This window comes from Acinonyx jubatus, chromosome C2, assembly GCF_027475565.1.
Source record: "Acinonyx jubatus isolate Ajub_Pintada_27869175 chromosome C2, VMU_Ajub_asm_v1.0, whole genome shotgun sequence".
NCBI classification, from domain to species: domain Eukaryota; kingdom Metazoa; phylum Chordata; class Mammalia; order Carnivora; family Felidae; genus Acinonyx; species Acinonyx jubatus.
The window spans coordinates 108,019,345-108,043,864 of record NC_069384.1 but is presented as its reverse complement, the minus strand read 5'-3'; the positions used below and the strand labels follow the sequence as shown (position 1 = coordinate 108,043,864).

The 24,520-nt window shown below is 35.2% G+C and overlaps 1 long non-coding RNA gene across 6 annotated transcripts in view; it reads left to right on the top strand.

The window, feature by feature from the left end:
* The window catches only part of LOC113599917 (uncharacterized), a 91,769-nt gene extending 78,167 nt beyond the window's left edge, over positions 1-13,602 (top strand). For 4 of the 6 annotated variants that reach the window (XR_008297912.1, XR_008297911.1, XR_008297913.1 and 1 more), the window contains 2 exons: positions 5,657-5,786; positions 13,143-13,602. This is a non-coding gene — a long non-coding RNA (uncharacterized LOC113599917). Of the gene's footprint in view, positions 1-5,656; positions 11,933-13,142 lie in introns of those variants that run through there. The other 2 variants (XR_008297914.1, XR_008297910.1) reach the window with 2 other exon arrangements.
* Positions 13,603-24,520: the final 10,918 nt, after the last annotated feature.

The following is a 24,520-nucleotide window of genomic DNA, read 5'->3' as shown; positions in this document are numbered from 1 at the left end:
CTTAAACATTTAAAGATTTTGTCAACCAGCCTATTGGTATGTTAACAATCACAAAACAAATGTTCACAGAGTACAAAGCATTTTACTAAATTAGAATCATTATTGAAAACAGTCAGTCCCCTCTGCCAAACATTTTAGAATCCCTAAAGTACTTACAATAATTAAAACTCCCACTAGATTTCAATTTGTAAAGGGTATTTTATAAAACTACTGTGCTGTCCATGTCAATTTTTAAAAATATTTTTCATTAAGATTATAAATTGACAAGCTCAGTGCCGAAAAAAAAAAGGTTTAAATACAGATAAACACAGAGATCATCCATAGTCTTACCACCAAAAGTTAACCGCTCAAATAAATTTGCTCTATTTCTCTCCTATCCATACTATTTTTCAGTTGTGCCTATATTATGTATACAGTTTTCTAGTCCATTTTTTCATTAATGAGCATTTGCATTCATCAGGAAACATTTATATAGAGAGTTTTAATAAATGTCTATTAAATAAAAAAGTAACCAGGGCAGCTGGGTGGCTCAGTCAGTTAATTAGCCTGCTCTTGGTTTCAGCCCAGATCATTATCTCATGGTTTGTGAGTTTGAGCTCCTTGTCGGGCTCTGTGCTGATAGCATGGAACCTGCTGGGGATTCTCTCTCTCCCTAGCTCTCTGCCCCTCCCCCCCTTCCTCAAAATAAATAACTAAACTTTAAAAAAATAAATAAAAATAAAAAATAAAAAGTAACCAATGGTACCTTAGTAAATGAAACAATAGACATTCATTAAAATTCTATTTAAGAAAAATTTTCTAATTAATTATATATTTAAATATATACTTTATATGTTAATATATTTAATGTATTTTAATGTATAAATGTATAAACATATAAATTTAATGTATAAAGATATATACATCTTTACTATATATTTTATACATTAACTATATATATTTCATATGTATTTAATATTATATTTACTAGTACACTGATATATATTAATATATAAGTGAAAGGTTCATGTAGATGTGCCTTTATGTTCTTTGAAATAATTGATGTTGTGAATATTTCTATACCTAAGTTTGTCTGCATCTTGGATTATTTCCTTAGGATATATTTCCCAAGTGGAAATATCAGATCAAATCATTAGAACTTTTTTTGTGTGTTATAGTTATTTGGGGATCTTGATACAGGGGACTATAGCAAATTTTAAATCCTAAGCCAATTTCACGTCAGTCTTCATTGAAGTCATGAAAGAAAATGAATTCTTTTTAGTAATAATAATGTATTTAGCATTTTACCTGAGCTCTTCTAAATCTATTTTACACTGTATCTCATTTAATGCTCCCAACAACCCTGACAGGTAGACTCTATTTAAAATACTATTTAACAGAATATGATAGAGGCCCACAGAGTTTAAATAAGTGGCCCAAGGTCACAGGTAGGGATGGTCAGATTCAGCATTTGAACCCATGCAACCTGACTCCAGGACCTTGATGCTTCACTACTACCTGCCCACTAATAAGATAGAAATTCTTTAGCTCCTAGGACAGAAAAGAAAAGTAGCAAAACTTCCTCCTATAGAATGTTATCTTATTGTTCATTTTCTGTTTCCTTCCACTAAAGAGAATGATCTAACTTGGGTGCCGGCAGGGTAGAATAAAAGCCATCGCGGGGCACACTGGCCAGAGAGGCTGAGTTAGGATGTTGCTGAAAGCAGTGGATGTTCTGAGAAGGAAATTTCCAGTGAAAACCACAGAGGGGTGTGGTAGAAACTCCATTCAGATATTCAGACATTGCTGTCGCTAATGTATCAACTCAATACACAGGCGACAAAGAGACAAATTTGGTTTGGATGGAGTGTGGGAACCATAAAGTAAGAGCTAGGTAGGAAAAGCTCATCTATTGACTGTAAATGCCCTAGGAAAGGACATGTGTCTTTTCCTATATTTATACCCCAGCCAGCACTCAGCACACTTCCTGGAATTTAGAAGCCCTCCATGGCTGAATGAAAATACACTATGCTGCTTACCAGAGAGATGCTGAGGTCAACCCTCCAATGGAAGACAAGGGAAATAGTCCTAATTAGATATGACCAGTATGAGATCAAAGGACTGGGTTTGTAGAAAGATATTTTACCTATAGGATGAGTGAGTGAAAGGTAAACTCCTACCCAGATTGAAGAAACAAAGGCCTAAATAAAAGAGATAATTTCCTATTTTAGAGATGTAAGAAAAAATGCATTAGAATTTAGTAAATCATTACATGAAAACAGGAGGCTAACAGAATTTCTACCCTGCCCTTGAATTGAAGACTTTAACACAGGAAAGTGTTTTGGTTCTGTTTATGAATGCAGATGTTTTAAGCAGAACTATGTTAACATTTAACGTTTTTATTTAAGAAAAGTTTCTTGAGCAGATTGTCATTAAAATAGAAGGCAAGGAAATGACAACAAGAGGGTAAGGGAAAGGCCAAGGTAAGGGAGATAGAACCCTGAGAATGCTTAAGCCAAGGCAGGCCTGGGGTTCTAAAGAAGAGTTATTCACGTAGTTATTTAACTTCTTGTGATTTATGCAATTTTAATATATTACACTAGATGTAATTTTTACAGATTGGAACTTTTGACTTGATCATTTGATATCATATCATTTACAGTTGGTGACTATGGCTTTTATGCTGCTTTGGCCCATAAATCTTAATATGGGACCATAAGTCACTAAATTTTAAATGATGCTGATAAGATCACAATGATGATGGAGACCTTTTTCCATATCCATCTGCTTATCTCACAATTGATTCAAAGTTCACTTGCAAACATTTGACAATTTTATATGCCTGTTATTCTCAGAGGTTATTTTGCTTTTTTTATTTTTGTTTTGCTTCTTAAGTTTTTATTTTAATTCCATTTAGCTAACATATGGTGTTATATTGGTTTCAGGTATAAAATATAGTGATTCAACCATTCCATACATTACCCTGTGCTTATCACAACGATGTGTGGCATAGAGTTTACTTAAAATAAATTTAAAAAAAAATTAAGTGCACTCCTTAATCCCCTTCACCTATTTCATCTATTTCCCCACCCCCCCTCCCGTCTGGTAACTATCAATTTGTTCTCTGTAATTAAAAGTCTGTTTCTTGATCTCTCACTCTCTGTTTTCCTTTGCTCATTTGTTCTCTTAAATTCCACATATGAGTGAGATCATGTGATATTTGTCTTTCTCTGAATTATTTATTTCACTTATCATTATACTCTCTATCCATGTCATTGCAAATGACAAGATTTCATGCTTTTTCATGGCTGTATAATGTTCCATTGTGTAAATACACCTCTTCTTCTTTATCCATTCATCAATCAATGGACATTTAGGATGCTCCCATATCTTGGCTATCATAAGTAATGTTGCTATAAACATAGGGGTTCATGTATCCCTATGAATTAGAATTTTTGTATTCTTTGGATAAATATCTAGTATCACAATTACTGGATCATAGGGTAGTTCTATTTTTAACTTTTTGAAGAATCTCCATACTGTTTTTCACAGTGGCTGCACCAGTTTGCATTCCTACCAACAGTGCACTAGTGTTCCTTTTTCTCCACATCATTACTAACACCTGTTACTTCTTGTGTTGTTAATTTTAACCATTCCAACAGGTATGTGGTGATATCTCATTGTAGTTTTGATTTCCTTTCCCTGATGGTAAGTGATGATGAACAACTTTTCATGTGTCTATGGGCCATCTGTGTGTATTCTGTGGAGGAATATCTGTTCATGTCTTTACCCATTCTTGTTGGATTATTTGGTTTTGGGGTTTTGAGTTTTATAAGTTCTTTATATATTTTGGATACTAACCCATTATCAGATATGTCATTTGCAAATATCTTTTCTAATTCCATATGTTGCCTTTTAGTTTTGTTGATTGTTTCCTTCTCTGTGTAGAGTTTTTTTTTATTTTAATGTAGCCCCAATAGTTTATTTTTGCTTTTGTTTCTCCTGCCTTAGAAGACATATCCATAAAAAAAGTTATTATGGCTCATGTCAAAGAAGTTATTGCCTATGTTCTGTCCTAGAAGTTTTATGGTTTCAGGTCTCACATTTAGGTCTTTAATCCATTTTGACTTTATTTTTGTGTATGGTGTAAGAAAGTGGTCTAGTTTCTTTCTTTTGCATGTTGCTATCCAGTTTTCCCAGCATCATTTGTTAAAGAGACTGTCTTTTTCCTACTGGATATTTTTTCCTGCTTCATTGAAATTAATTGTCCACATTGTTGTGGATTTATTTCTGGGTTTTCTATTCTGTTCCACTGATCTATGTGTCTGTTTTTGTGCCGGTACCATACTGTCTTGATAGTGATAGCTTTGTGATATGGATTGAAATTCAGACTTGTGATGCCTCCAGCTTTGAGTTTGTTTTTCAAGATAGCTTGAGCTATTTGGAGTCTTTCGTGATTCTGTACAAATTTTAGGATTGTTTGTTCTAGTTCTGTGAAAAGTGCTGTGGCATTTTGATAGGAATTTCATTAAATGTGTAGATTGCTTTGGGTAGTATAGATATTTTAATAATATTTGTTCCTCTAATCAATGAGCATGGAATGTCTTTCCATTTCTTTGTGTTGTCTTCAATTTCTTTCATCAGTGTTTTATAGCTTTCTGAGTGTAGATCTTTCACCTCTTTGGTTGGGTTTATTCCTAGGTATCTTATTATTTTTGGTGCAAATGTAAATAGAATTGATCCCTTGATCTCTCTTTCTGCTGCTCCATTATTGGTGTATAGAAATTCAACCAATTTCTGTACATTGACCCTGTATCCTGCAACTTTACTGAATTTGTTCATCAGTTCTAGCAGTTTTTTGGGTGAGTGTTTTCGGATTTCTATAGCATCATGTCATCTGCTAACAGTGAAGTTTTCCTTTTTCCTTGCCAATTTATTCCTTTTATTCCTTTTTGTTGTCTGATTGCTATGGCTAGGATTTCCAGTACTATGCTGAATAGAAGTGATAAGAGTGGACATCATTGTCTCGTTCCTGACCTTAGAGGAAAAATTCTGTTTTTCCCTATTAAAGATTCTTCCCAGAGTTTAAATAAGTATTTGGAATCTTGCTGTATTTATTAGGGGCAGTGTTAGCTGGTAAAGAATATAACCTTTAAGACCTGGATTCCAGTCCCATCTCTGCCAATTACTGGTTGTGTGACCTGGAGTTAAGTTAACTGAGTTTCAGAGTTCTCACTAGAAAGTGGAGAAAATCATGTATATTTAATAGGGCTGTTGTAAGACATAAATGGCATGATATATATACGAAGAATTTAGCACCGTGTCTGGTACTTGGTGAGCAACAAATAAATAGTAGCTGTTGCTGACCCTAATTCAACTCTTCAGGATTTGCAAAATGGACCATAACTATTACAAGAACAGGATTCCTCATGAGACTCCCATAACTTCCTGGATATGGGTAGGCCAGAAATTCTCTGGGAACTGTTGAAACATTTGCTTCCAGATCTGATGAATTCCAGGGCTTGCGAAAAATGCAGAAGTGAAAACCATTAACTAGCATCTGCAAAAATCATTATATATGAATGGGTGAAAATTTCATGTCCATTCTCATTGGGTCTCAACCATATTTCAGCTCCTGGTGTGTAGTTTTTGCATTTATTTTGTCCTTTTGCTTCAGGCTTTCTTCAGTTCTTCTGTTTATGTCAATGAGTTCCCTGTGGCCTCATGAGCAAAGTTGAGGATGAAGACTTGATTATGAAAGGAAAAATAGAACTTCAATTAGGAAAAGCCATTGTATGACTTTACAGGTAAAAGGAAATGTGTGGCCCAGTAGTGAATTCTCCGTTTTCCTATTTGTTTGTGATTACTTGGGTTTTGAAAGCTGGAAAGGATACCCTGTACATTCCTGTACATTGTTCCTTCAGTTCTAAAATAAACACATGATTCTCATTACAAGAAAAAAATTTCTAACTATGTATGGAAACAGATGTTAACTACACTTACTGTGACCATTTTACAATATATACAAGTATCAAGTTATTTTGTTGTACACCTGAAACTAATATATGTTACATGTCAAGTATATCTCAATTTTAAAAATAAATTGGGGCACCTGGGTAGCCCAGTTGGTTAAGCGTCTGACTTCAGCTCAGGTCATGATCTCATGGTTTGTGGGTTCGAGCCCTGTGTCAGGCTCTGTGCAGACAGCTCAGAGCCTGGAGACTGCTTTGGATTCTGTGTCTCCCTCTCTCTCTACCCCTCCCCGCTTATACTCTGTCTCTTTTTGACTCTCAGAAATAAATAAAATGTTTAAAAAATTTAATAAAAGTGAATTAAAAATAAATAAAATTAACACATTAAAGAAAATTCAAATATATAAAACTTGCTCCAACAGGCCCTCAGTATGGGATATGATAATGTGCATGAAGCCAATGGGCAGAATTTGTGGGAAAATTTCACTACTAGTTAATAAAAAAACAAGGCCTGCGTTTACACATGTGATAATTTGAAGCCTAAGGTTGAGGTGAATACTTTTCATAAGTGAAACTCACAGTTGTACAATGGAATTAATTTACCAAAATACTTTTGTCGATTTAAAATAGGCAAGAGGTGGGGCACCTGGGTGGTTCAGTCAGTTGAGCGTCCAACTTCAGCTCAGGTCATGATCTCACAGCTCGTGAGTTCAAGCCCCACATCGGACTCTGTACTGAGCTCAGAGCCTGGAGCTTGCTCTGGACTCTGTGTCTCCCTCTCTCTCTGCCCCTAACATACTCACATTCTGTCTCTGTCTCTCTCAAAAATAAATAAACATTAAAAAAAATTTTTTTAATAGTCAAGAGGTTAGCTATGTTAAAAAAAAAAAAGCCAAGAGACATAGACAAAAGCCATCAACCTCCTTTCTTGAAGTACACATTAACTTTATAGCATGGGCCTTATTTCTTACCTGTAATTTAATAAACTAGGATAGTAATAAAACAAAATAGTTAAAGGGAAGAGCTATAATACATTAGCTAGTAGTTTTTAAAAATTAAGTAAACTGAAAGAAGATACTACCAGATACAAAGATAAAATAAGAAACCAGAATAAAATAAAGAAGATGGAGTGAAAACAAAAGTTATGAAAGAAAACTAAAGGCAATGCGTGCGTTAATAAAAAAAAATAGATTGGGGCACCTGGGTGGCTCGGTCAGTTAAACTTCCATCTTTGGCTCAGGTCATGATCTTGAGGTCTGTGAGTTCAAATTCCACTTTGGGCTCTGTGCGGACAGCTCAGAGCGCTGAGCCTGCTTCAGATTCTGTGTTTCCCTCTCTCTCTGCTCCTCCCCCACTCACGCTCTATCTCCCTTTCTCAAAAATACGTAAACATTAAAAAAAAAAAAACTAGATTTTAAAAATTGTATAAATTAATAAGAAAAGACAAAATACATTTGAATGATTAAACTGAAGGGGTAAAGGATGTAAATAAAAATGGTGTTAAGATATAATCAGGAATTTAATAGAATAGGTATTAGGAGAACATAAACCAAACAGGGGTGTGTGTCTGTGTGTCTGTGTATCTTATGTTTGTTACATTAAAATGACACCAATTCAAAAGCTATTGCAGTCATATTAAGTCAATTACTGTTCTCAAAGTGAAAAGGCCACGAAGTTCAGCATTTTGCCTCTTTTTTACCCTTCTGTGCATGGAATTATTTCATGGGTCCGATGGCCCATCGGTCCCGTGGCCAAAGAACTGAGGGGCTGCCAGAGGACACCCAGGCTGCTCCTCTGTGCTTCCCTTAACTGTCCCCTGTCACTGTTGTCCTGACCAAGAGACACCTTCATCAGGGGAAAACACTCCTCAGTGAGTGTGGAGCCAAGAATTCCATTGTTTCATAACATGCATAATACTAGAAAGTATTATGCTAAGCAAAATAAGCCAGCCAGAGAAAGATAAATACCATATGATTTCACTCACTTGTGGAATTTAAGAAACAAAACAAATAAACACAAGGGGGAAAAAAGAGGAAAACCAAGAAACAAACTCTTAACTATAGAGAACACACTGATGGTCACCAGAGGGGAAGTGGATGGGGGATGGGTTAAATAGGTGATGGGGATTAAGGAGCACGCTTGTAAGGAACACGGGATATTGCAAGGAACTGTTGAGTCACTAAATTCTACATCTGAAACTAATACTACATTTCATGTTAACTAGCTGGAATTTAAATAAAAACTTAAAAAAAAATTCCATTGCTTCCGCCCCACCCAGTAGGGACAAGCATATTATGAGGTGTGATTGATTTTACACCATTTTGGCAGCAGAAGTCAGTCATTACATTGATAAGGAAATTCATTATCCAGATTCTATTTCACGTGATTTGGCCAAACCTTTCCTGCCTGATCATAGTCAAAGCTATATTTTCCCCTAAATAATGAGGATGCAAAGCCTTTGGAAAATGTTTACCTGTCAGTTACTGACAATCAGACTTAAAATGTTGAAAGCTGATTAGATGTGGTCCTTTTAACTGTACTTTGGAAGTCAGAATTAGCATCAAATAGCTCATTAATTACTGTAAAAATATCAATATTATCATTGGTTAAAAACAGCTCTAATGTAATATTATATTGTAAGTATTTGTAGTTTTATTATAAAATCAACTGTGTATTCATATTCTTCACCTTGAAAATGTCTCATTACATTATAACTCTAATCCCAAATTATTGTTTTGATTTAATGTCTTTTTGCATTCTTTTATAATTTTAAATGTTTCATATTTTTAACTGAATGAACATGAAGAGATACTTTAATTTGTAAAGCTCTAATTACATATCACTATTTTAATGTGTTTTCTTTATCAGACACCTCAACATTCTTTCCACATCTGAAACAGCTCACCTTAAACTACTTATCTAGATAGCTTTCAATCTTCTACAGTCTCCGGGATGTAATCAGGCAGTAAGGAGGATGCCTCCCTACCTTTTTATTTTTCCTCTAGATATTATAATGTTACTGGCCTCCCTTTAAAAATATTGCATAGTTTGGTTTGGAAGAAAATGATATCATTTGTAGCTATTACTGGAAAAGTTTGTCATCACCTCAGTAATATTCCTCCTGGTTATTTCATATCTTGGCAGTGGTATGCCCTTCAGAAAACATAATAAAGTAATGGAATTGAACTCTCCCCAAGTATTCCTTAAGAACTTTTTTTGTCCTGAAAACCTTCTTCCTTAGATTTTTGCTTATTAGTTCAAAAGCCCATTCTTGCCTATATCCTGTCAGAGATGCACAAAAAAATGCTTTCATAGTACAAATGTATTTCAAGATATTCATTGGTGTGGCAGAGATATTTAAGGGTCTCACCGAAAAACCCCCATCAGCTAATGTTTCCCAGTAGGATGACCCTGTAGAAATCACTAGAATACATAATGTTGGAGAAATTTACAGTCTATCAACAGGATGCATTGGACATTGAGCCATAAACTAGGTGCTGACCTGATTCAGAGTTGAGAAAAGGTAGAATCCCATAACGGTCACTCCCAAGAAACAGTTTGAGGAAAAAACACAACCACTTTGTAAAGAAACTAATATTTCTATAACTAGAGTTTTCCTTCCTGAACTTGTATGAGAAAAAAAAGTTTGTGATATTTAAAGAGAGTCTCTCTAGTATATCCTGACATTGCAGAATTTTATTTTATTTTATTAATGCTATTTATTTATTTTGAGAGAAGAGAGTGTGATCAGGGAAAGGGCAGAGAGAGAGGGAGAGAGAGAATCCCCAGCAGGCTCTGCACTAACAGCGCAGAGCCCAACAGCCTGACGCGGGTCTCAATCTCGCGAACTGATCCATGAGATCATGACCTGAGCCAGAATCAAGAGTCAGACGTTTGACTGAGCCACCCAGGCACCCCCTAACATTGCAGAATTTTAAAATGTATTCTAGTAGCTCCATAGATGCTGCTCTTTCTTAACAAAACTATGATTTCTTTTTTTTTTTTTTAACTAACTGTCCTGGCACATAGAATGAGTGTACAAAATTTAAGTCAAGCTACAAGGAATTAATTCAAAGTACGTTAAGAAAATATAAAACGGAACGTAAAGCTATATAATACAGATTTGCATAGCATTTACTATGAGTCAGCCACTGCTCTCGACACTTCGTATATTTTAGCATGTTTAATCTTCCCAAGAAGACTGTGAGATGTACCATAAATTCCATTTTTCAGATGTAGAAACCCAAATGCAGAAATCAGCTTACAATCACAGAGAACAATTATTTCATCCCAAGGAATCTGGTTCCAGAGCTGCTCTTGTAAGCACTAAGCTACAGTGTCTCTTAATTACCTCACAAATCTCCACTTGGAACTAGAACAAGACATTTCTTGTATCAATACTGATTTCACTAGATCTACCAATAAGAACAAGGAGAACAAGGAGAACTTGGGATGGGAAAGAAGACAGCAAACAAAGATGCCGTACTATCAAAATGAAAAGATGCCAAATAAAATCAAAATATGATCTGAAACGTGTGATTAGGAACTAAATATCTAAACAGAACAGAAAACCAATACCCAGCAAAATATTAAAATGTAATTCTTAGGGGAAAAATATCACTGGAGGAAAAAAAATGGCTTTAGCTTTCTGATGAAGGCCTTGAAGTCAGAGTCCTTACGCTGCATGCAGAAAATAAATTTACCAGGATGCCAACTGATGTGCTCTGTTTAAAGATAAAATTTAAATATTTGACTCAGGTCTTCATCACACAGACTCAATATCATTCAGTCATTACAGATATGTGTGTCCTAGCAAAGACATGATTTTCTAGCACATGAAATACATTCTAACAATAATATGCTTTTAAATATATTAAGTTGGCAATGATACAAGCAAAATAATTCTCATGTCTACTCGGTGTATCTCTGTGTCCAGTGCTGTCATTTTCAGCTGCAAAGCTCATTATAATAACTTGCTTTTATTCATGTAGCATGAAGTATTCTACTGAACATTGCTTTAGTCAAAATGTTGAACGAATATATTTTTAAAAATCAACATATGAAGACCATCTCACTCTATCTTGGTAGATTGATTCTTGTCTAATCAATACACATGAGAATAGCTTCAAAGTCACAAATCCAGCTCCTCCAAAACGGCCAATGAACACAGTAGGTATTTGACCAATATTTCTTACATGAATGAATAAATATATGCATCTTGCCACATAAGCAAAAAAGCAGAGTGTGTTTCTTTGAATATGATGACATAGAAACTTGAGTTTCTCTTTCAACTTGCTATTTCAGGGTAGCAGAATATGTCACCCCAAAATATGCCACTCTGTCATAAAGATTATTTTGAGCGGAAGGCAGTTGACAAGAAGCAGATATAAGAAAAGCTCTCTGTCCTTCCCCATCTGCCTAAAACCAGAACAGAAATTTGTAGAGGTGCCCTCTCCTTGTCATGTACATGTTCATCATCTTCTGTTTGTTTTTCTCTTGTTAATCTGTCTTCTATCAGTTTTATTTGCTGGGCCTTGGTCAATGAATCTAAGATAGGTAAAAGGAAAAAAGTTTTTCTTTCCTATATTGGTAAAGTGAGGTATAAAAACACAGGGCAGAAATCACATCAGGACCATAAAATAAACCATAATAAAATAAAATTCAATTAAAAAGACCAATCATTTATAAGAAATCAGTGTTTCTTAGTTAAGAAATTGAGTTGATAAAAACACATAATGAGTTGCTATTGCTGACACTCAACCTCTTGAACCAGGCTAAGACCCCTCAAATTGTGCTCAACTCAGAAGCAATGAAAGCACGTTGATTCAGGGGAGGAGATAAATTAGAACTGTTGAAAACTCTATTCCTGGGACACCTGGGTATCTTAGTCGATTAAGTGTCCAACTCTTGATTTCAGCTCAGATCATGTGTCTCATGGTCTGTGAGATTGAGCCTGCATTGGAATTCTCTCTCTCTCTCTCTCTCTCTCTCTCTCTCTCTCAAAATAAATAAATAAACATAGAAGAAAGGAAGAAAGAAAGGAAGAAAGAAAGAAAAGGAAGAAAGAAAGAAAGAAAGAAAGAAAGAAAGAAAGAAAGAAAGAAAGAAAGAAAGAAAGAAAAAGAAAGAAAAGAAAACTCTTTCTCAAATATCTTTTTGTTTCTAAAATCATGGGGCACTGGAATTGTACCTTCAGTGGACTGGGGTCACAGACCTTCCGCCTATAGTGGAGAGTAAAGCAAGGCAGAGAAGAGAGGGTAGAAGCCAGAGGACAGAGTATGTTCTGGACGCCCAGAGTGGTGGGCAGCTGGCTAGTGCAAGACGAATGGGGATGTGTGGGAACTTTTGAGGTTGTCACCATTACCTGAGGGACACTATTGTTATTTTTATGCTAAATGTTCTGCTGTGTGTGAAACAGCCCAGTATAATGAAAAATAATCTACCCAAAATGCCAATAGTGCTTCAGTTGAGACTAGACCATGGAGCATAAGTCATTAATTGAAATGTTACACAAAGGATAAAAATGTAAAATGGATAAGAACAAAATCACATGATAATGAAATGATAACATTTTGGTGGAATGTCGATAAAAATCCCAAAGAAAACAGGAGGTTCACTATCACACATTTTTATTTAATGTTGTTCCTGAAATTCTGACTATGCCCAATGATAGGAAACAAACAAACAAATTCCTTAAAAACTGTTAGAAATAATTAACCTATTAAAATGCCTTGATACAGAATATATACTCAGCTAATAATAGCCCCATACACTCATAATAATAGGAAAATCAAATGACAATATAATTTACAATAATAATAAAAATATAAAATGCTTGTGTATAGCCTTGATTAGAAAAGTAGGATTTGAAGAAGATATCAAAGAGAAAATTTAAATGATAGGAGACATCATTGTTCAGGTTGGAAAAATAAACAACTGGAAAGTCATGTGTTCTTTATCAAATAATTTATTGGTTTATTGCAGTTCCAATCTATAGTCTTTTCTTCCTTTCTTTCTGCCTTATTTCCTTCCTTTCTTTCTTTTCTCCTTCTCCTTCTCCTTCTCCTTCTCCTTCTCCTTCTCCTTCATCTACTCTACAAAATTATTGCTGTACACAGCTGGGAAAATAGGTAGAAAACTGTTCTACAATGAAGAATTTGAATTTATCTGATCTTTGTCTCTGGTTCCTAGGAAGGAGCTGTAAATCCCTTGGAATTTCCTGAGTGATAAAAATGTCTTTGTTATTCATGGTGGACCCATGACTACACCTGAGTTATGCAAATGAGGTGACTCATGGAGGGTCCCTAGTTAACATCAGGATGGGAGCTGGTCTTGAAGGGAAGACCAACCACATGATTAGAGAGTTGAGGCTTCCAGCGAGCCACCTGATACCAACTCCATCTGCTGACCTCTGAGAAAGAGAGGAGTGGTCAATGATCCAATCAACCATTCCTACCAAATGAAAACCCAGTAAAAACTCTGGACATCTGAAGCTTGGGGAAACTTCCCTAGTTGGTTATCATACATTGATGTGTCAAGAGAGTGACATGTTCTAAAGACATGGAAGCTTCACATTTAGGACCCTCCCAGACCTTGCCCAATGCACTGCTCCCTTTGGCTGATCCTCATTTGTATCCTTTATAATAAAACTGTAATCATAAGTATGGTGCTTGACTGAGTTCTGTGAGTCATTCTGTTGAATTATTGAAACTGGGGGGAGGGAGGGGTGGCGGTTGAGGGAACTCACAAATTTGGTTACCCAGAAGTGTGGGTAACCTGAGAACCCGGGAGCCTGTGCCTGGCATGTGAAGTAAGGAGAGAACTGGAGAACTATGTCCTTAACCTTGGAAGTCCATACTAACTCTGGGTAGCCAGTGTCAGAATCGAATTGCAAAAACAATAGCAAAATAAAATTTTCAGTTCAGACAGCAAAAATCAACTCTATCCTTATATAGGGAAGATTCTATTATTGTCCCATTGATCTGCCTGGTTATTCTAAAAGATTTTATTCCACACTGGGTGTTATATGTAAGTGATGAATCACTGGATTCTACTCCTGAAGCCAAGACTACACTGTATGTTAACTAACTTGAGAATGAAAAAAAAATGTGGTATATACGTACAATAGAATATTATTCAGCTGTAAAAAGGAACGACATTTTGCCATTTGCAACAATATGAATTGAGCTAGAGAGTATTATGCTAAGTGAAATAAGTCAGTAAAAGACAGATATCACATCATGTCATTCATCGGTGGAATTTAAGAAGCAAAACAAATGAGCAAAGGTAAAGAAGAGAGATAGACAAACGAAGAAATAGACTCTTAACTATAGAGAACAAACTGATGGTTACCAGAGGAGAGGTGGTGGGAGTTGGGTGAAATAGGGGATAAGGATTACAGAGTAAACTTTCTGTGATGAAAATAAAATAAAATAAAATGATTAAATAATGAAACAACAACAACAACAACAACAACAACAAAGACTTTATTTCAGAGAAGGAATTCCAAACCAATATTCTCCCTGTGGAAGACAATTCATGATCTCTCATGACTCGCACTCCTGTATGCAGATTGCCTTGGTTCTGGAGTATCATGGATATTTGTATAGCAAATAACCTTGGAAGATAAAGATAGTATTTCCCAGCACATTGCCTATTATATAAGGCTTCTCTAAGCTCAAGATTTTTCCCTGACAATGTAACCCACTACATGTGCAGTATCACCTGACGTTTTTCATGTTATCTTGTGGGAATTGGGGCTCAGAGAACTGACACAAAATAATTTTGATACTCTGGCTTCTGATACTACTGTAATAAAATCTTTTCTCTCAGACCTAGGAGTCTTGCGTCTTCTACTAGCATTTAATGAAATTGTAACAGACGAATTTTTTTAGTTTGCAGGGAGGGTAAAATCTCTGACCTTTCATTGCTCTTTACACCTTAGTCTTCTTGTACCTGCCTTAACAAAAAGATTTCTAGCAAAGCATTATAGGTATTCTAGTCCTATGTTCCACCTCAAGAACAAATAGGAATGTGGTCTCAGGTGCATTTACTCTGGTCACATCAGGAAGCTAAAAGTAGTTAAGGATCTTCCCTAAAGACTGGCACAGAAAACACTCAGAAAATTTAGTGAGAACTGAGTAAATGTGAAAATGATTGGAAATGTTGGATTAATTTGAATTTCTAAACTGAGATTAAAAGGAATGGGGTGTGATTTATGTGATGTCAGAGTTTGGGAGAAGTAAGAAATATTAAACAACTTGAGTTAGCTTAAGCAAAAAAATCAAAAAATGTATGAATTAATGAATCATTTATTTATATGTTGGCATTTCTAGATAGATAGAAAGGGAGAAGTTTGATAGACAATAGATCTTTATTTATTTAAAAAAATTTTTTTCAATGTTTATTTATTTTTGAGACAGGGAGAGACAGCATGAACGGGGGAGGGTCAGAGAGAGAGGGAGACACAGAATCTGAAACAGGCTCCAGGCTCTGAGCTGTCAGCACAGAGCCTGACGCGGGGCTCCAACTCACGGACCACGAGATCATGACCTGAGCCCAAGTCAGAGGCCTAACCGACTGAGCCAACCAGGCGCCCCAGATAATAGATCTTTAGATACATAGATACATGGACACATAGATACTGTCTTTTAAAACCTAAGGGCAGCAATGTACCTAGAAAACAGAAAGGATCAGAGACCATTAAAAAAAAACAAACAAACAAAAAAACAAAAAAAACCCCAAACTTTTAGGAAGTCCTTCTCTCAACCTTCCCTTTCAAAACTGGCTTTCTCTGCTTCATTCACATAGCATACTGTTGCCATGGTACATGGTACAGAGACTAACCGTCCCTCCTAGAGCCCCATTCCCAACTCTCATAAGAAATGGACAGGTCCAGGGGCACCTGCCAGGCTCAGTGGGTTGAGCATCTGCCTCTTGATCTCAGCTCAAGTCTTGATCTCCAGGTTGTGAATGCAAGCCCCACGTTGGTCTCTGCGCTAGACATGAAGTCCACTTTAAAACACAAAGAAAGAAAGAAATGGACAAGGCCACGTTGTGTCAGATGCCTCCTCCTGATCTCATCAGCTCTGCTAGGAATTATAGTCATATAAGACAAATGAAATTAGTGGGTACATGCTGCAGTTTTGAACATGAGTTCTGAGAAAAAAGAAATTAGGCAGAAACTTCAAGAGGTGTAGTAGAGTGAGTAATTTGACATATTGAACGGGATGATTAATTATTCCAACAGACAGGACACAAGTAAAGCAAATGCCATAGACTGTAAAACCCTGTATTTATCTGCATATTTTGCATGTGTTCAGGTCAGGATAAAAGGGAATTAATTCCTTATATTCATTTGATAAGAAAGAAATATCCAGATAAATATGCTAGCTCAGGGTTTCCCAAAGCTTGTCCTATAAAACACTGAACCTAGGGCACATAGAGTTGTAGTCTGTACTCACTGAGATATTTGGAAAATGCCAAGTTAAATACTCTAAAACAGGTTTTAAAAACAAGCTTCCTTTGGGGCACCTGGGTGGCTCAGTCAGTTAAGCATCCAACTCTTGATTTCAGCTCAGGTCATGATCTCACGGTTCATGGATGACAATGAGGACCCTGCTTGGGATTTCTCTCTCTCCTTCTCTCTCTGTCCCTCCCCCACTTACTGTCTTTCTCTCAAATAAATTTTTAAAAAAAGCTTCTTTTTATGCAAATATCTAAGATTGTTTTTTTTTAACTTTTTAATTTATTTTTGACGCAGAGAGAGAGCATGAGCAAGCGAGGGGCAGAGACCGAGGGAGACAAAGAACCAAGACAGGCTGTCGGCACAGAGCCTGATGCGGGGCTTGAACCCAGGAACAGTGAGATCATGACCTGAGCTGAGGTGGGACGTGTACCCAACTGAGCCTCCCAGGGGCCCTGCGAATATCTAAGATTCTTGATGTATAAATGCTCACTAAGAATCTCCAAGAAAGGGACTTGATATGCAAGATTTCCCAAATATGTTTAACCATTTTCCAATGGAGCAACTTAGGCTATATGAACACTAACTATATGCTATATCTGCAGAGAAATATTCCACATAAAATCTGAATATAATTATATAACTCCCCAGACAACTTCAAATAAAATCCTGTTATTTTGACATAAATGGGCTGGGTTCTTACCTTGTTCTATTTTTCACACCGCTAGCCTCATGCAGAGGGGGAAATGCATTTCTCATATTATAATATGATGTGGTGTTTATATATTAAATATAGCTCAAATAAATTGGTGTAAACCCAGGTTTTTAAACAAAATGAGTCATTTTGTTAGGATTTGTAATGCAGTAGTTCAGTAGATACATGAGTTGAATCAGAAAACTATTCACACAAATGCAGAAGAACGGATGGCTGATGCTAAATTGGGAGCAAAAATGTCTATATCTGCCAACTGATGTTAATGATAAATTTTAACATATTCATAAATATTTTGATTATAACTAGGAGGCCTTTGAAGACATTTTAACTAGAAAACTAAGATGATGCCCTGAAAACCCAAAATGGTCATGCTATTCTAATTCTATTTTTATCTATTCGATTTGAGACATATATGTGTTTGTATATATATATGACAAGCCTTGATATGAGTGTGCATAAAATTAATTTGCACATAAAATTCCACAGTTAGAAAGGGATACTATTTCTAAGCCTGGAGATTGAGAACATAATATGAGTGTCAATATTTCAGTCTCTGTCTTCTCTCATGAAACTAACCTGGTAGGATACCCAAGGGAATCTAATATAGCTCAATATGTTACTATTAACCCTCCTTAATCTGCATATAAAGAATGTTCTGCCCAAATGAGTGCCACAATCTCTGCTGGAAAATGAGTCTCATCACTTGATCATTTTAACCATTTTAAAAATCACAAAACCAAAACTAGACCACAATTTTTGAAATCGCAATTTTTCCCCCGAAAGCTCAATATTTCTGTTTAGAACGCAAATCTTTTGCTGGGATTAAAGTTGGGGAAATTGGACTTTCTGGTACAACTTCTGACTCTGTTAATAAATTACTTTCAGTTTCCCAGAGGTAATGTATGTGCAGTTCAGAGGATTATTTAGTACCTTATTAATCAAAGCTTTAAAAAGCACCTATAAAACTGAGAAGAGCAGGAGGGATAGGAAGGGATTGGTGCAGAGGGCTTACACAGTATAAATTACTCATTTTTCCCTAAGAGCTTTCATCAAATATACAAGATAAGACCAGAAACAACAAAAAGCTGTACTATATAATTAAGAACAAAAATTCTGATAGTCCAAATACTATAAAAAAAAGATTGTGAGAAAAAGAAACCAAAATAATGAAAAAAAGAAAGGCCTCTTAGAGAAGGTAAGGCAAAGATAAACTTTAAACTCTTAATAGAACTTGAAAAATGAGAAGACAGGAACTTAAAATGGAGGTAATGTTACAGAGAGAGGGACAAAGAAGGGAAATAGCATGCCTGGATTTGAAGATTATTTTTAAAGAGTAGCAGGACAATCAATTAAATTCATAAGATGAGCCTTAACATTTATGCATGGAAAATTAGATTTAGTGTGGTATGAATTACGAAGACTATAGAGCAGAAATTGAAGTTTTAAAAACCTGTCAACTTAGAATTTTTTTACCCAGGAAAATTATCTTTCAGAACAAAAGTAAAATAAAGACTTCTTCAGACATAAATATAAATATAAATATATATATATGTATATATATATGGAAGAATTCATTGCTAGGAGACTTCTTTTTACTCTAAGACCATATTAAAGGAAGTCTTTTAAGCAGAAAAAAATGACACCAGATGAAACTATAAGTCCTTGCAAAGGAATGAAAAACACTGGAAAGAGTAAAACTAAAAAAAGTTATTATATTATTATATATATATTATTATATTATATTATTTAAATGTCATTAAAAGATAATAGAGTGTTTAAAGAAAAAAACAATAGCAGTGTATTATGGGATCTATAATATATGTAGAAGGAAAATGACAACAATATTACAAAGGCCAGGAAGGGAGATAGGGAAGCATACTGTTGTGAGGTTATACTGTACATAAAGTACATATATACTGTATATATGTACATATACTGTACATAAAGTAGTATACCATTTAGGGCACTGTGATCAGTTAACATGTATACTGTGAACCTTAAAGCAACCCTAAACACACACATGGGCACACACACAGGCACGCACACACACACACACACACACACGCACACACACACACAATGGTTTTAACTTATAAACCAATAAAAAAGTTTAAACGAAATGATAAAAAATACTTAATCTGAAAGAAGTCAGTAAAAATATATCAGCAATGACTATATTTGAAAAGAAAAAGGCCTCAAATTAAAAACTTCAATTTATACATTAAGAAACAAATTAAAAAACTAGAAAAAAATCAAATTAAACTCAACTTAAGCAGAAGAAAGGAAATGATCAAAACAAACATTAATAAAATAAACTACAGAAAAAGAGAAAATCAATGAAATCAAAAGCTGATTTTTTATGAAGACCAATAAACTCCAGCGAGACTGACTCATCAGGAAAAACATAGGGAAGAGATAAGTTGCCAACATCAGAAAAGAGAGGTGACATCATTACACATCCTACAGACTCTAAAAGGATAATAAAAGAATCTGATGAACAATTATGCTAATAAACTTAATTTAGATGTAAGGGGAAAAATCATGGAATGTCAACCAACCCTCACTCAAGAAGTAAATAATTGGAATAGCCCAATATCTATTTAAAATTAAATTCATAATGATAAACTTTCCCACAAAAGGGAATGCTACCAAATATCGAAGGAAGAAATGTTACCAATAGTAAACAAAGTCTTTGAGAAAGTTGAAAGGAAAAAACACTTCCCAGGGTGCCTGGATGGCTCAGCTGGTTAAGTGTCAGAAGCGACAGACTTGAGCTCAGGTCATGATGTCACAGTTCATGGGTTGGAGCCCCATGTCAGGCTCTGTGCTGACAGCTCAGAGCCTGGAGCCTGCTTTGGATTCTGTGTCTCCCTCTTTCTCTCCCCTCCCCTACTCACCTCTCTGTCTCTCTCAAAAATAAATAAATATTAACAACAACAGCAAAAATCTTAAAAAAAAAAAAAAAGAGGAAAGAAAGAAACACTTCCCAATTCATTCTATAATGCCAGCACAGCCCTCAATCCAATCCTGAAAAGACACTACAGGGAAACTGCATACTGGTATCCCTCATGAACAGACATGCAAAATTTCCAAGCAATCTGAAGTCCTAGCCTATTTCCCAGATGGTTATAAAGTAGTTGCTCTCTATGTTCTCACTTTTATAGTCACAACTGGTTTATATACCAATTAGCCTCATTCTGCTTTTAGAACTTGTAAAGGGATACATTTTCCAGTTTGAGGCTACTTTTTGTTAAATTTTTTATGAAGTTTAGCAAACATAGAGAAAAGTGCCTGCTCAAAGGGCTCAACGAACTTTCATGCACCAAAAGAATCCATGTAACCAAATCCAGACCAAGAAAACAATATCACTAGCACCAGGAGCCCCTTCGTGCACAGGTCTCTACTTACCCTGTCTAAGAGTAACCACTATTTTGATATCAAATAGCAAAGATTAGTTTTAAGACAGCTGGTCTTACCAGTCAATTTTTTAAAACATTATTCCACTAGACAGTCACTGGAATTAATCTCCAGACTTTTTTGAATAACCATCCATTTCATTAAAATACATTTTGTATGTATCCCCCACTACTTATTTATAAACCATACAAGTAGTTTTTAAAAATCATGCATTATTCTTTCCCTGCATAATATATACTTAGGGCAAAGCTCATCATTAATGTAAATCCATTTTTCAAATACACTTCCTGATATTTGAACTTCTACAACAGGCTGCTTGTATCTAATCGAATCATGACTGTTTTTTTCCTTAAGATATAGTTATGAAGCATCAACATTTATTTGTGCTTGATTTTAATATAATCTCGATTTGAGTTTTCTATATGAGAGGGAAACTCTTTTGGCTCATTGTCCATTTTGTGAAGGTGATTTTAGTTTAAAATAATCAATATATTCTATAAGTTCATTCAGCTGAGTACACATAAATTAAAATATATCTTATTTTTTTGGAAGAGAGCAGATAAATGACAGTCTCACTCTCAATTCCTTTATGGGATGCATATTAGTCAGGGTTCTCCAGAAAAACAGAACCAAAGGATATAGATGTGTGTGCGTGTGTGCATGGGTGTATGTGTTACAGTGTGTGCACATGTGTAAATACCTGACATGCTGGACTAGCAAAAAAAAGACACGTAAAATGAACCATCATTGGGGGAAACTCATCCTTCTGGCAGGAAGACCTCCCCCAACCCTAATACACTGACCAGGTGAGGGCTCCTGGGCCAATTCAGGTTTCAAAAATCAATACAGTATAATGTCTTAATTTTAATATAAGTATGATATATAACGTGTACATATAAATATAATATGAATATCTTTTAAATAAAAATAAAAGTTGTAATATGATCTCTTAGCCAAAGTGGATAGTTTTTTAATATCCCACTGTCTTTTTTTCCCTAATTGATGCAGGAATTTTTTAAAAAACAGTACTGATATAAGTGCAATAAAATCTTTGGTGCTAATTTATGTCATCATTCCAAATTTCTTTTATTCATTTATTTGATTCATCTATACTCGACCATTAAATACACTTTTAAGTTTCTTGGAACCCAACCTCTTAATCAAACAATGATCTGGAAAGCCACTTAATTCATGGGAAACTAAATTCTCTGTGAAATATAACTGCATCCTTTTATAACATGTAAAATTCCCTGTTGTTCAATTATTTTATACATTGCATTTCTTAAAGGCCTTCAGAGAATTCTAAGATTCATTCATATTTGACCAATGGATATTTTTATGAGCTGTATTTCGGGTAAGGAAAAATTTACTATTTAAATCCTTTAACAAGAGGAAATGGGTCTACTTCAGAAAATTGAGTTTTAACAAATTCAGTTTCATTTGTACCAGGATATCATTCTGACAAATAGCTGGGGTCATTACTTGCTTTGTCTTCCTTGGTGATTCAATTTCACCATTGTATATCAATAGTGGGGAAACACAATAGCCTGGACAAGTTGGTCTCCTATAATTTCATTGTAATACTTTTGTTTGGCATCAAAATTCTAAGTAAGTCTCAGTTTCTATTCCCTTTCAACTGAATAACTACTAGTCGCCACATTTCCATAGTCCCTGCCAACATTTTTTCTTTTCTGTGGTACTAGAAAGTAATTTTTGTTCTGACTGTGTTTGTTGGCCAAAGGCATTTATTAAGACTTGATAAAGGCTGTAAATGAACTACATTTTCTTCAGCTGGTTCCGCTCATTTTCAAGACCTTGACTAGCCCAGATGGTTTGTTTGTTTAACATAGGAGCTGTTATGTGCTTTCAAGATCTGGAAGGTTTTAGGGGATTGTATTATTTAATCAACTACGGGCTCTTTTGAGAACCACATATGTAACTGAAATAACTTTACTTGTTGAGTATAGCATAAGTATAGCATAAGTTAAAAAAAAGCTCAGACTTTGAGCTCTTGGGCCAATATACTCTGGTTTGAGTCCTGGCCCCACAACATACTAACCTCTCTGTACCTTTGTTGCCTAGTCTTACAGCTGGGGAAGAGTCACCTAACTTAAAAGGTTGCTATGAATAATACCTTACACATAGTAAGTGCTGAAGATTTGTTACAGAGTGCTAGATACACCCTGTCTTTGGAGTAAGTAGTTAGGTAAATTAAATCACTTAAATATTTAGTGAACTCTGTTGTCAGCCAGTTGAATTTGTCAATGGAATGTTGCAGTCTCCATACAGATACTCCTTTAAATTGAAGGAATTCTATTTAGATGAATTAAATAAGCTTAGTGCTTCCCCTAGGAATAAACATTAACGAGGAACCTACATGTCTCTAAGGTAGGTGAAATGACAGGTCACTCTTAAAAGTTATTAATTCCAAATTACCATATTTCATCAATTTGAAAACACACTTGCTCTCAGTTTATCTTTTGTGATATTAGGATCTGTGGCTGTAAACCACAACAATCACATAAGCCAGGACTTGCCTAAGCATCTAGGGTTCAGTCTTAGCTTTCATATTCTTATCACTTCATTTGAGATAAATGCCCAGTTGATACCATGTGGTGTTGACTTTAACTGCTTTTTTGAATGTCTTCTTTTAAGTTTATTTATTTTGAGAAGGGAGATGCAGAGAAAGAGGAAGAGACAATCCCAAGCAGGCTCCGTGCTGTTAGTGCAGAGCCCGACGTGGGGTTCCAACCCACGAACTGTAAGATTATGATCTGAGCCAAAACCAAGAGTCAGACACTTAACTGAGACACCCAGGTGCTCCATTTTTGAATGTCTTTTAGAAGATCACAGTATAACTCACCATTAAAACACAAAGGTTACTGTGTCTGCAGGAAGGTATGAAAACAAAGTGGTTGAGTATACATTTGGTATTAAAGAGGCAGATGTTCCTCTTTGAAGAGATACAATTCCGTCTTTCCTTACAATACAATAATCAAATGCTTCATAAAACCTAAGAAAGGATGATACAAGTACATAACCTTATGATAGGATTGTTCCTGAAATACATGCAACTGTCTGTTGATACTTTCTAATAAAATCAGTAGTTTGGGAATTTAAAAAGGTGAAAGATTTATGCGATCTGAAGAGAAACCAGAGTATGGTAGTTTGGGAATTTAAAGAAAACCTACAAATTATATTCGAAAAGTCTTCAAAGAAATTTCATGCCCTCAACACTTTTGATAACCCAGAGGACAATATTGTGTAGAAAAACACAGACATCAATACCTCTAAGTTAAAGACTGAGTCAGAAACATTGGAGTCTGAATGTGAAGAAGTTTGAAAAATATCTTCATTAATTTATTGTGTTAATATTTTCCTTTTTATACTTAAATGAGGGTGATCTATGATTCTTTTTAAACTAAGTTAGATGTCTGAAAGAGTTCTTTCAGATAAATAAATAATATAGGTGATTTGTAGACATTTTGTATAGCTTAATTGGCTACATTGCTTTCTTCTTTTGTGATATCTAGATTAACAGCATGAATTAAACTGATGAAACATATATGATGAAACATAATAAGCATTAGTAACAGTGTAAATAGTGTAACTATTTGTAGTAAGGGGCCTAATTGTATTCATTTCTAATCTGTTACAAATAATTTGTAAAGTACCCAAAAAAGAAATTAAAAAGACATAAAAATAGGGGCACCTGGGGGACTCACTCAGTTGAGTGACTGACTCTTGATTTTGGCTCAGGTCTTGATCCCAGGATTGTGGGATCGAGCCTCACATCAGGCTCTGTGCTGAGTATGGAGCCGGCTTGAGATTCTCAATTCCCCTTTACCCTGCTATCTCTCTCCCTAAAATAATTTTAAAAAGAAGATAAAAATATAAGCTAATTCTATTACAACAAATACAAAATTACTTTGTCAACTGCTCTAAAAGTTTCCTAGTGCTTACTGTCACTTT